Source organism: Gavialis gangeticus, unplaced genomic scaffold (assembly GCF_001723915.1).
Source record: "Gavialis gangeticus isolate Ggan-Ray unplaced genomic scaffold, GavGan_comp1, whole genome shotgun sequence".
NCBI lineage: Eukaryota > Metazoa > Chordata > Crocodylia > Gavialidae > Gavialis > Gavialis gangeticus.
This window is the reverse complement of record NW_017729029.1, coordinates 62730641-62743742: the sequence shown is the minus strand read 5'-3', so window position 1 is coordinate 62743742 and position 13102 is coordinate 62730641. Positions and strand designations below refer to the sequence as shown.

At 38.5% G+C, this 13102-nt stretch overlaps 1 protein-coding gene across 1 annotated transcript in view; it reads left to right on the top strand.

Moving 5' to 3' along the window:
- The window catches only part of PDGFC (platelet derived growth factor C), a 276024-nt gene that overhangs the window by 88262 nt on the left and 174660 nt on the right, over positions 1-13102 (top strand). The gene's annotated exons all lie outside the window — the stretch shown is intronic.

The following is a 13102-nucleotide window of genomic DNA, read 5'->3' as shown; positions in this document are numbered from 1 at the left end:
CTTTTGTTTCCCCGCTGGGGGAGGGCGGGGGGGGGGGAGGCCTGGGGGGCGGGGGGGGGGGGGGCCGGGAGGGAGGGTCAATGGAGAAGTGGAGGCTCCTGCCCTGGCTTACTCTCCCACCCAGCACATTGGGGGGCCATGTGGTGGAGGCTTCCCCCTCCTCCCACTGTCTGGCCTGGCATGGTTTCTCTCTCCAGCCCTATCCTCTGCCAGCTCAGTGGCAGAGAGAGAGGGAGGAAACAGAGGCCCCCACCCAGATGTGCTTGCTTAGGTCTGTGGAGGCTGGGCCTTCAGGGTGAGGGCCTCCACTTCCCCCACCCCTGCCACTACCCAGGCTCAGCTGACAGCCATGCATAACTCTCAGCCTCAGCTCCTGCCTGCCTCTGTAAGCAGAACCGTGCAATGCTGGGAGGGGTTTTGGGAGCAGAGGTTCCCCATCATATGGGCCCGGTTCCAGCCCCTCCAGACCTGAGCAAGCACAGCTGGTGGGGGGCCACATGTCTTCTGGTTCCCCTTCCCCTAGTGCTGTAAAGCTTAGCTGACAGGTGCAGGCAGGAGCTATTACTATTTATGTAATTTAAATAGTAAATTACAATGTTTGTAGAACTTTCAGTGTTTTCTGAAATCCTATGAAAGATGATTTTTATTTATTCATTAAAATAACATTTTCTATAATTTTCAAGTTCAGATTTTATTATAACTTCTAGAAAGATACCTGATTAATTTATTTTCTATTGTAAACTATAGATGTAATTGATTAAGCAGCAGGACCATTTGGCTATGTCGCACTTATTAAGATATTATATTATGGAAAACAGCTGAAGGTTATTATGTTAGTTTCAGCAGGCACTAAGATTGAAAGATAGGTGGCATCAGGAAACTAAAGCAGGACATCTGTCAGGGTAAAGGGCAACACGAGTGAAAAATAGTGGAATAAACCTGTAAGTAGAGGAATCATGTTCTTCCAGAAGGAGTGTTTCTTGGAATGCAGATGAAATAGAATGAATAAACACTGTGATTGACAGCAACAAAATGGATGCTTGGTTATGAGCAGATCAATCAAGAGCTTAGTAAGAGAGTAGTTTAAAAGCCATTGTGTTGAGGACCTTGTGTGAGGACATACAATCTAAAATGGATAACCCAGCTGTAAACCTCCGGTAATCTAGCTGTGGCCTTGTTCTTTGATTTGTCCATAATACAACCATATTTCAACTGTTTTTTAACCAAGCAATAATTTTAAAAATTCTGATATTTCCACTATAATAATCTTCCCTTCAGATGTCAGAATTATTTGCTAATATTTTCCTTGCCATTTTTGCGAAGTTCCACTGTGTGAATTACAGATTATATGTAATGTTCTCCTTATTTAACATGTGGTAATTTAGTAATACACTAACAATAAGCTTAGTGTTTGGAATAATATATATATTTTGTACCTTACAACTCATAGTGGTCACTTCAGCTTAGGAGAGTGAAGACATGCATGTAAAGCCAATCATTTCTAACAAATTGGAAAACTATCATTGCTCAGAAACAAACAAGATAAACCTAAATATAGGATGGAATAAACTATGACAGAGGTCAGCAACTTTTTCTGGTGACTGGGGTGGGGAGGCCAGAATGACCCTGCTTGGGTCAGAGGTGGGACAGTATTAGGACTCAGCCACTATTGCCACTTCTTGCTGCTCATCTGAATCATTGCCTGACAAAGGCTGCCCTTTGCCAGAACCCCAACCGGTTTACTCTAAACTGATGAAACTGATACACCATTTCCACAGCTGACTGTGGTGCAGTTCAACGAGAGTCTTCCATTGCTAAATGCTAAAGTCATGGCTTTGTGGGCAGCATCTGGCCCGCAGGCTGCAGATTGCTGACCCCTGAACTACGCTAATACCACTTTTGGGATAAAACATGTTTTCAGGTTCCTCTAGTTCTTCCAACTCGCAGCTGTATTCTTAAATAAAATTGGCAAAATAATCAATAGTAGCAAATAATTTCCCATCTCTACTAATACCTGTTTCCCATATATGCTCCTTAATTGGATATGCAATGTTTGCATTAGCAAAGGTTTTCTGTTAAGAATTTCCTGAATAAGCCTTGAAGGGGGTGATATAAAGAATTAACAAAAACAAGTATTTGGGGGGACATGAATAATAGACAATGAAGGAGATTAGGTCCAAGTGATCTGGTGATGCGATTTTTTCCAATCAGGAGCTTCCTGTGTCATGTTTCTTGGAGAAACTGATAACTTGTCAGCAGAATAGCTCTTCTCAGAAGACATAGAAAAATTTCTCAAACTGTGTTTCAGACTTCCCTGATAGGTCTGACACTTGTGGGGTCTGGCTAGAGGTTTCAAACAATCTTTCAGGCAGAATTGTGATTTCTAGCTCTAGCTTTTCCTATTTGAAGTTTGAAAACAGTCTAATTCTGTTATCTAAATTGAGGAGCAAGTTAATTGTACAAAGTATGAGGCCTAAGAAGCTATATGTGCTTTAGGACATTGCTGCAGTGAAAATCAGAACTTTAATTATCTAACTTAGCAATAGATGGTCTTATTAATTTGGTTTTAGAATTTACTTGCATTATTTCTTAAAACATAGCACTTTGATTGTTACTGGCAATACACAAGTTGCATCTATTTTGACTCCAGTAGACTTGCATTAGCTAATATCAACTCTGAATTTTAACTTTTGCACAGGGAACATTTAAATTAGAAAGCGAATAGTTCCTGAAAAAAATCACATGCCTAGCTGTTGTTATCTTCTAGGCTATCATCTGTGCATCTTGGAACTACTTAAATTCCCATTAAATGGAAAAACTGTGTGCATCTAGCAATGCACTATGGTGGCGTAGCATCTGTAGGTAAAAACCATGACACCACAGCTACATTGCTACTGTGACGCGCTCTTCTGTTAAAGTCCGTCACTATGGTAATATAGTGGCTAAAAATAACCATGCATGGCATGCATGGTGCATTATGAGCTCTTACTGTGCCATCATTTACTACTCCCAAAAGGAAGTACTTTTGGAAGTACTAAATGATGGCACAGTAACAATGGCACCATAGCAGCATGTGTAGACATGCCTACAGTGTAGGTGCACAAGGAACACTTGTCTTGTTACTGATTGTCAGCAAAGATTACCTCAGTGTAGGCATAAGGTAGTAAAGTTTTGTTTTTGTTTAACTGACTTATTCCTAACATTTTTATTTTTTATTATGTTTTAAAGGTATATGAGACTGAAGTGCCCTTAGATCAGATTGTAACAGACTTTGGGTATTTATATGCTACACAATGCTATACTACCTCTGGTATATGAATAGCAGTATTAACGCAGATCCGTCTATGGGCTGACTTCTCCTTTTGAGAAACTACCTTAGAACTCCCTACATTGCATTGTGTTTTATAGTGTCAACATAAAATATTGCATAAAAGAGTCTTGCATACCTCATAAATAACAGTTGAAATATAAATATGGTCTCCAAATGAAACCTTCATAAGAGATGCACTCTTATTAAGCAGCTGTTCTTTAGAAGACATTTCTCCAATGAGTCTCTATTGCTATCTTTCCTGTACTGGGAACATTGAAACTCCAGGTCCTTCACCTATAAAGCTTCTGCTAGACTCAAGTCAGACTTTTTGAAGGGAGAGAACCCTTCTTAACTACTTTCTTGGAACAGCATTGTCAAAAGCTTATGAAAGTAACTATATTATAAGTGTGTTGATTTTGTTTTTAATAGTTTTGAATAAGATAATTTCATTATAAGCAACTGTTGGTTAAAATGTCCTGAAGAGTGATCAAGGATTCTGGGAATGTAAAGTCTGTGTGAAACAGAAAAAAAGGATATCTTTAAATAGGTGCTTCCCTGTTTAAAGAGTTGCTAATAACTAGAATTTGTGGATCTTATATATGCTAGCAGCAGAGAGGGAATAATTGAATCAGAAAAGTAGGGCTGGAAGGGACCAAGAAAGTCATTTAGTTCAATCCTCTGCTCAGGACAGGATCATCCCTACTAAAGCATTCTATACAACGGTTTACCTATTATTAAAACTGCACGAACAACTCTCTCTCACAACTAAGGCACGAGGCCTCAAAACACCACAAACAACCTATCTTGTCCCAGGTAAAGCTGGAGGATTAGCTGAAAGTCACAGTTGTATTTTATTATATCTTGCATCACACAATTTTATATCTGCATGAAATGTATTCATGGGAAAGAATCTATTTTTCATGAAAGGCATCAGGAAATGGTTCATTAGTTACCTGCACCAAGCAAAAAAATAAAAATAAAATGAAGCACACTTCAATTATAAGCACACCTTATGAAGCACACTTCAATTATTCTATTACCATTCTTACTCTTTGCCACTCCTTTTCCACACAAAACAAAAATAGTGACATGGATTATCCTGCTAAGAATATTGTCCTTTGCAAAAAAATGTGTGGCAATGTACCATAACAGGTCAGGTGTATTATATTGTAGCTAAGGACTGTATTATATCTCTTTTTATACCAAGTTAAATAGGAGGAGGGGGAGTTCTCATACATCTACTTACTGCATGTGTACTTTGTCCCCTGCTAAGTGGATGTTAAACCTAGGAAGTTTATCCCCAAGTGGAAACGGCTGTTCAGTTAGCTTCCATTTAGTGCAGGATAAAACTGACTCATGAAAAATGTTATTACGGATTGCCTGATGCATGGTAAATAGCCTCTTTTAACTTGGTTTTCTGCCCATAATGTATATACACAAAATTAAGATGGCAAATTAAGGTGGGATTTTATGAAAAGTGAAGTTGGGAATAAAGGTTCTCAAAATTCTTCCCTCTTCCTAATACATGGGAACATGACTACTATGATCTCCTGGTATTAATATGCATGTTTTAGAATTTTGTTTCTGAATAACACACTTTTACAAAAATGTATGACTTTATGGCAGACTATCTTCATTAGTGCATACTTTTATGCAGCCTTGTTGGCAGTTCTTTTTCATGAATCCTTTCAGGCAGTAATCTAATAGAAATACTTTCCTTTCAAGGCTGGCATCCACAGTGATGATTACAATATGGCTTTTGGGAAAGCATGTTCAAAATGATGAGAGTCAACCTCATTTGATTATTTGGTTGGAAGAAAGCAGTTTGAATAGGCACTGAAGCTAGAGATTGAAGTAATTTTATTTAGCTTTCTCTCCAATACAGAATGAAATACAGTAAATGCACCAACGACTGTAGTTATCTCCCCTCTGTAACCCTTTTAGGTTTTCTTACTTTTTTATTTTTATGCCCGATTTGATTTCAAGGAAACAGAAATCTTACTAAAATTGATTGAAGAGAATTATGCTTTTCAGGGGTTTAATGGAGCATGGTTTAATGGGCCTATAGCTCTAAGCAGGTTTGTTTTGTCTGCCTTTCGGAGTGGCGCACTTTAAAGAAATCTAACACTTTGCAGTTTCCTGTTATTCATTCTGTTTAACTTTTGGCTGTAAATTACTTTTGGCTCAATTACAAGGATTTAACAAGAGAATTAGAAGAAGACAGGAGACAGGAAGGAATAATATTGATTGTTTTTATTCTATAAATCTACTTTATTTTACACTTGTCTTGCATAGTATGGAAAAAAGGAGGATTCAAGAAGACCATTAATATTTCTGGTTGGTCATACACAGCAGATAATTTACTATAGGCAATCAGAGCAGTTTTTCAACTTCATACATGCAAAAATACCTTCGAGACTTTTTTTCCTTCCTCCACATTTCTGCGGCAGTATTCTCTATTTTTATGTTGACATAGAAAAGATAGAGGATACTTTATTACTAATTACTATTTATATTCATAACATTGTTTAGAGTACCAAACACTCATGAATAGATAAATCACGATGGAATTTTCTGATCTAAGAGCCCATTCTGTTAACATTAACTAGCAGGTTTAGTGCTGTACTATCAAATGATAAGTATTTTCAGGATTAGAACCTAGATGCAATATATCAAGAGATGGGGTAGAGAGGAAGTATCTGTTGCCATGTGGAGGGGGAGAGAAAAAGATACCCCTAAGCTGCTGGTTGATTCTGCAAGGTACAGATTGTGCAGTTCTCTCTCGCTCTCTCTTAGATTTTATTAGGTTGGCAGGAAGTGTATGTTTCTGTTGGAGACCCTGTGGAAAGAAGTGGATTATGTATTAGATAATGTAGTAATTTCACTACCACTCACTGCATTAGTCACCATTCTCTGTATGTCTGTCGTGGTAACTTCACTTGGAATAAACAGGCAAAAACTTGATCCTAGAGACATAGACTAGAGGGTTCTTAGATTGCTAAAATTCAAGCTGTGCAGCTAAAACATAGGAGCTGCAACATTAAAACGAGAGATCAGAGGCTTTGAAAAATAATTGCTTTGTACCTCTTGTTTTGTACACTTCCAGCTGTAGCCAACTGGTCTATATTTGTACCCAGCCCAATTACATACAAAGGACCCTGCAAGAAAGGGGAAAAATGAATACCTAATTAGAGGCAACAAAAGGCATAATCAGATCATATTGCTGAAGTGCAAGAACTGAAATCTAGTGGTTTTACAGTGCAGGAACGAGTATTCTCACTTATCTTTCTGACTTTAACATGAATGCTCATATTTTCATATTCAACCATTGAAGAATGCTTTGGCATTACAACTTAAATCCAAATATACCGCTTACTGGCATTTATCTAACTATCATGCCATTTCATTATTATTTTTTTTATACTCAATGCATTTGTGTATGGCATATAACAAGGAACTTGTCCTTTTATTCCAGCTGTCGATGTCTGATTAATGTGTCTGCAGGAGTTTTGGAGCACTTGCTTTGGGACTCCACAGCTGCAAAGAACATTTTCTTTCAATTTCTTACAACCTGTAGCATGTCTATCATTTTGTCAGATGTAATTCTGTCTTTAAAAGATGCTTTTTCCATCCAGTTTCAGAAAGTTCTTTGTCAATCTGATATTTGGCAGGGTATCACACATTTCCCAATCATGGCTTACATTTTCCAAGAGTTCTGTGGAATTATCTGTGTGGCTTCTATTCATTTTTAATTGGACTTGTGAAGCTGAAAACTTGTATGAAGCTGTAGAAATGTCTCCTTGTGTTTACAGAAGCCCACTTCCTTTAGTACACTTTTTTTTTTTGCAGCATGTGCCAATGATCCCATTTCGTCAAAAGAGTCTTTTTTTTTTTTTGATGAGCTTTCCCTTTCACACTTTATTAGCCAAACTTGTGAATTTTGAGACTGCTGGCTATGTTTCCCTATTTTACATATGTGAAAAATATTATTTTCTTATAATTTTTATGCTGTTCACTAGTATAGATTTTATTCTTTGTGACACAAAGCAAGCCAAAGTACCTTACAAGATGACATTTATGACTTTGGTTTGCAGTGCCATACAAGAAAACTTTATACCAAAATTTTTATAACTTTTCTGTGTGTGCAATTTCAGAAACTAACAGCCGTCCTGTAGGAAATATTTTCCTGGATTTTTTACAGTTTACAGCAGGTAAGCCCTGCTTATACAAGTTGCAAGCTTCAACAGTTCTTGAGCTTTTTTAGTTACCTGATTGAAAGCCAATCATATCAGGCTCTACTTTTATAAGTAACCCTTCATGCATGTTCTGCAGAAACAAATAAACACATTATAGTATTGTAAACACAGAGAACATTTAAATGATCTTATTAATGGTTTACAGTAGAATTTGATTTTGTTATCAGAAGGACACATGTTGGCCAATTCCTTTGTGTACGTGTTTATGGCTTTCCTCCAGGATATAAAGCTCAGATCATTACCTTCTCTATACAAAGAACTCAAACTCTTGATAAGGCCAATCGTTTCATCTCATAAGTAAAGTTTCTTCCAGCAAATAATGTTGGACATATTAAGAAATAAGCAAACATCAAGAAGCATAGACTGGTCCAAGCCTCTAAATCTGCCAAATTAGATTAGAAATATTTTTTAAAAAGCTTTTATCATTGCATTTTGGGTGCAAATATGCACAAAATAAGTAAAGTAAGAGCTTTGCTTTTCTTTATTTTGCAGTTCTTAGAAAATCAACCGCCAGAATTTTGAGTCCGTTTCTGTTTAATTTGCTAATATTTGCCAAGCACTTAATCTAAATACTTTTTTCTTTATTGTATTGCTTCTGTGGGATGTGTAATAAAATGAATGTGACAAGTTGATTTTTCTGGTGCTCTCCATGGAATCTAAGTTCCAATTCATTATGATGAGAAGGAAAAGCTTGCTATTCTGTTTCATATTGCCAGCTTATTTTATCAGGTGTTTTTCTGTTACTTATTTGAATCTCTTGAAAATAATGGTTTGTTTTGTGAACTAGATCAAATAGGGGAAAAGTCAAACCAATTTAAGTTCTCAAAATTGATATCAAAACCTCGCTAGGCTACAGGCCAACCTCCTGACCTTTTATTACAGTTAACAGTTTCCTAGTGATATAAATGTTGAAAGTAAAAAAATATTTAAAGTAGTTTAGGTTTTCATTAAAACTTTGTGCTTTTGAGCTATTCTTTAAATAGAATGTCTATAATTAAATAGAAAGTTTTCTTACTGGAAATTTTAAACCTTGCCATCTTAATTATATTGCTATTGTTTGAGTACTATATGTGTGGGTATAATTAAAGTGGTTGTAGTAGTGTTATTTTTTTGGAGGAAGATGGGCTTTTAAACAGGAGGAGAGGAATTAGGATATTCTATATAGTGCTTCTGATAAGGGAGCTTACTCATGGCCAGTCATTATACTGGCCACCCCTTAGTCTAGGATAGTCTGCCCTGTCTCACCTGCCACAACTTGTTGGGATCTACCTGTTGTCATAAGCGGGAGGGTGCCCATTTTAATACCCCAATGCCAGGGGGTTTACACATGACTCCAACATACCCTTATTGTGTCCCATGCCTCACAGATGGCATCTTAGAGTTGCTTTTTGCTTTGGTTCTTGGCTGGGCCAAACTCAGCCCCTTGCTAGGCCTCATCCTTCCATGCTGCCCCATCAGGCCTTCTTCATACCATCCCCTCTCACTGGGGCCATTTTCACTCCAACCTCTCTCACAAGGCCTCTTACATGAAGCTCTTCTCTGGGCCACACCCAACCTGCCCTGCTCCCTTGAGTGACCACATAGGCCATCAGGCTTACCTACTCATACACCTTGACTTGCCCTGCTGCAGCTTTTTGGGCCTCTCTCGTGACCCTCATCTGAACAATGGCCAGCCAATTCGCTAGGCCCTGGACAGAGGTCTGACCCAAGTCCCTCACCAGGTAACTCATCATTCTCGCCCCCCCCCACATCAGCTCCTTGGGGACTTACACCCCCTGGGCTCAGGTGCTTCTCTCTGGGTGTGCCTGGCCCCACTCCACTATGCCCTCTACACTAGGGCCTCAGGGTCTTACACCCCATGGGTTCAGGTGCCCTTTTCTAGTCATGCCTGGCCTCTCCGCTTTCACTCTTTGACCCACTGGGTAGTGGGGGCTGGGGTTTTAAGGCACCTCTAGTCACCTTTCACCAGGGAGATAACTGGCCTGGCATTTCTGGGGGACTGGCCCACCATGGCCCACCCTTTCCTTTCAGGATGCAGTTTCAAGTCATACCCAGGACCAGGAGCCTCCTGCCATACCCCTAGTTCCTGCCCTAACCTCCTAGATATTCCAAACAGCAGCTCAGCCAGGTGTTGTTTTCTCAGCTGCCAGCAGCAGACTGCTGGCTCAGCCCTAGGGCCTGGGTCTAAAATGGATGCTCCTCTGCCCCCTCCTCCAATCTCAGGGCTCTTCTGTGGTCATGTGACTGGCTCGTTATTCCAGCTCACACCTGCCAGCTGCCCTGATAGCTGCTGTAGCCGTTAAAGTGGCAGGCACCCAAAGGTGCTCTGTCACAGTGCTGTTGTACACAGCAAAGAGTCATGGTGAAAAAGTAGAGTCAAAAGGAGTTGGTAGTAATGGACTATGCAGAGAATATGCCAAATAGGACTGTGGCCAGGGTTGCAGGATATATGACTATAATTAGATCCACTGGATCTAATATATATGTAATATATGTTGATATCAGTTTGAGGCTAGGCAAAATTATGTAAAGCAGTGTGCTGATGAATATTGAAAAAAATTACAATTATTAGAATAGATATTTTGAGGATTATGCCCTAAGATTTTTTTTGATTACTTATGAAAATTCCTTTCTTCAAGGTGAACAAATCCCAGAGAAAAAGGTTTTAAATTAAAAGAAATACATCATTTATAGTTATTATAACATGCTTTAAAATAGCACTGCAGGAATTCTCCAATAACCATGTAATAGCTACAATAGGTTGTCTGATACAACCAGAAAATAAGAGACCTCCACAATATTTTATTTATATGGGTAGCAGTCCAGAAACCTACTCTCCATGTGTCAGAGTACACTTTGCTTTTCTTTCAGTCATTTAATAAAATAAGAATGTGAAACATTCTGTCATTTGTAAAATGTGAAGAAAATATATATTACTGTTGTTAATTGTGAAAACTTGGGTGCATATATGTACATAAAATATCATATATATAAATAATTGTTAACATGCACGTTGTCAAAATATGTTGGCAGAATTTTTTCATACATATGCAGTAACTCACTGCTTCCTCTCCTCTTTCTAAATATCTTCTACCTTATCTCCTCCTTTATTTTTATAGCTTCCTTTCCCTCATTTTGTATTTCTAAGTTAGTTTAGTTATTATTGCTAGTTACACTTGAAATGTATAAGGCACTTTTGAAACAGGAAGTACAAAGCACTTTTGACATATAAGGCGCTTTTGAAACAGTGGTCTTTATCCCCAGAACCTACCAAACTTTAACCTCCTGGAATGATTTATGGAAGTGTTGATCTTTACATTTTCTGAGAGAAAACAAGAAGAATTAATATGTCAAGTTAAGCACATAAGTAACTCTTGGTAGGATCAATCAAGGCACTGTGTCTTCCCAGTGCTTAGGCATATCTACTTAACTCCATGAATATGAAAGATCTCTTATTTCTGATACAAGGGAAGACAACCAGGACCCTTTGTCTATGCCATTTAGGTCTGCTGATCAGTCTAAATCTAGAATAGCATTTCTTGTCCTTACCCACTAGCAATTTTTATGTTAATGCGTGTGTCAATTCTTTTCATTTCCCTAACCCCTTTAAAAGGGAACCCAGGCACTGGGAACTTAATCCCTCTATTATTCATTACCAGTCCTCCCTTCTTGCAGGTTTCAGGTGACACATATTGAGAAATGAGACTTGTTCCTTTGTGTACTGCAATTATCCCAAGGTGCTCTTTAGTCATATATTTAGCAAACCTTACATTATGTGAGATAATAGAAGTATACATATGGAACCAATTGGAAAAAAACAAAATTTAAGGGGAAAACAGACAGTTTTAAAGCTGATCAAAAGTCTAATGAGTCTAATCCGTAACATTCAACTTAAATAGCTGCTGAAAGGCATGGACCTTTGCACTCTTGTTATTCTCAATTAATCTCTGCAGTTCTGCTATTCTTGTCATGCAAAATATACTATGTGCACAATCATGAATTTTCTGGTTTCATATTTTCATGGCCTATCATCAGGCACACTTGGGCTCTACTCTCCCAAATCCAATTAGTTGCACCTAGAGTAATCATTGTGATTGTGCTGTCAGAATACCCTTTGCTGTCATGGCAGCCAGGACAGTATTTACCCCCAAATGGGGTCTAGCCCCAAGGATACTATAAAAATGACATTGTTGGGGTTTCAGGTTTGCAGTCTGTCATGTCTTCCAGAGCTGCTTAGCTAAGTTGTATATTAATAAAACTGCATGTGTGCATGAGACAGACACACATGTCCAAATTCAGCCTTGCATTTGTAAGTTTTAATAGCTATAATAAAGATTCTGCATGCCAAATCTGTTTTCAGCCACCCCAATATTTTAAAATTCTGCTTGCAGATGCACCTGTGCAGCCTCAGCAAAGCCAGTTTCCTGTTTGGCCAACCCCAAATGTTCAGAGTGAATGAGTCAGTCCTAGAATACCCCCCAAATTGGCTTAAAACTCACAAGGATTCTTTTTTAATAATGTATTTTGGGATCTTTTTATTTGTCTCTTGGTTTTTGAGGAATCAGGGTGCACTTACTTTGCAGTCTCAAGTTATTTTCTGTAACTCTTAAAGCCAGGAACTGAAAAAAAGACAGTGAGATTTTCAAGCAATATCATAAATTCAAGAACTAAATTAAGAACACCAAAATATCATGAGATCCATCATAAAACAGTGAGTTAGTAAATACTGATATTGCACAAAAGAAACAGAGTAAGCATTGAAATATTGGGCAAATGAGTAATTTAATTGATCATTGACCAAACAATATAAAGACAATGTTTTTGAACTTCTGTAGGCTTGTATATATCCCAGTAGTGTCAGAATATGTCTGTTTGCTGCAAGTAACATTAACTTTATAAACAAAAATTCAGTTGGAGAAAATCCTGAGCCTAATGGTTAGCTGTCTGATTTAATAAATTTCTTCATGTTCACCTGCAGAGTGAATTTAGGAAAAAATAAGAAGTAAGAAAAATACAAATTCTACACATATCGTGTATAGGGAAAGTAGTGTGGATTTGCTTTCTGACACTTTGGGAGATACTCAGAGCCTGCAGCGATTGACAATATTGGGAAACTAGGACTAGTGACAGAATTTACACATAAACCAATTTAAGTGATCAGAAACTGGTTTAACAGCATAAGTTGAGGGCACATAAACCAGTTTCAAAGTGGCCAAAACTGGTTTGAGATAAACCTGGTTGAATATAGGATCAGACTTAGCTGACTGAGCTCAAACCGGTTTATGGAACTTCTGTCCCAGATCCCATCCTGGTTTAAGTTAAAGCGAGTGCCCCAGCATCCCAGCATGCTCTACAGCCCTGGGGTTAGCTGTGCTGCCTGCTCCAGCAGAGTGGGGCTGGCCCTACACCTCTTCTCCCTAAAGTTTATTCCCCCTCCCTCCCCTGTCCCACCATCATGGATTCCAGCTAGGATCTGACAGGAAGGGGCCAGACATTTCTTCACTCACTGCTCCAGCAGTGGGGCATGGCCAGCCCT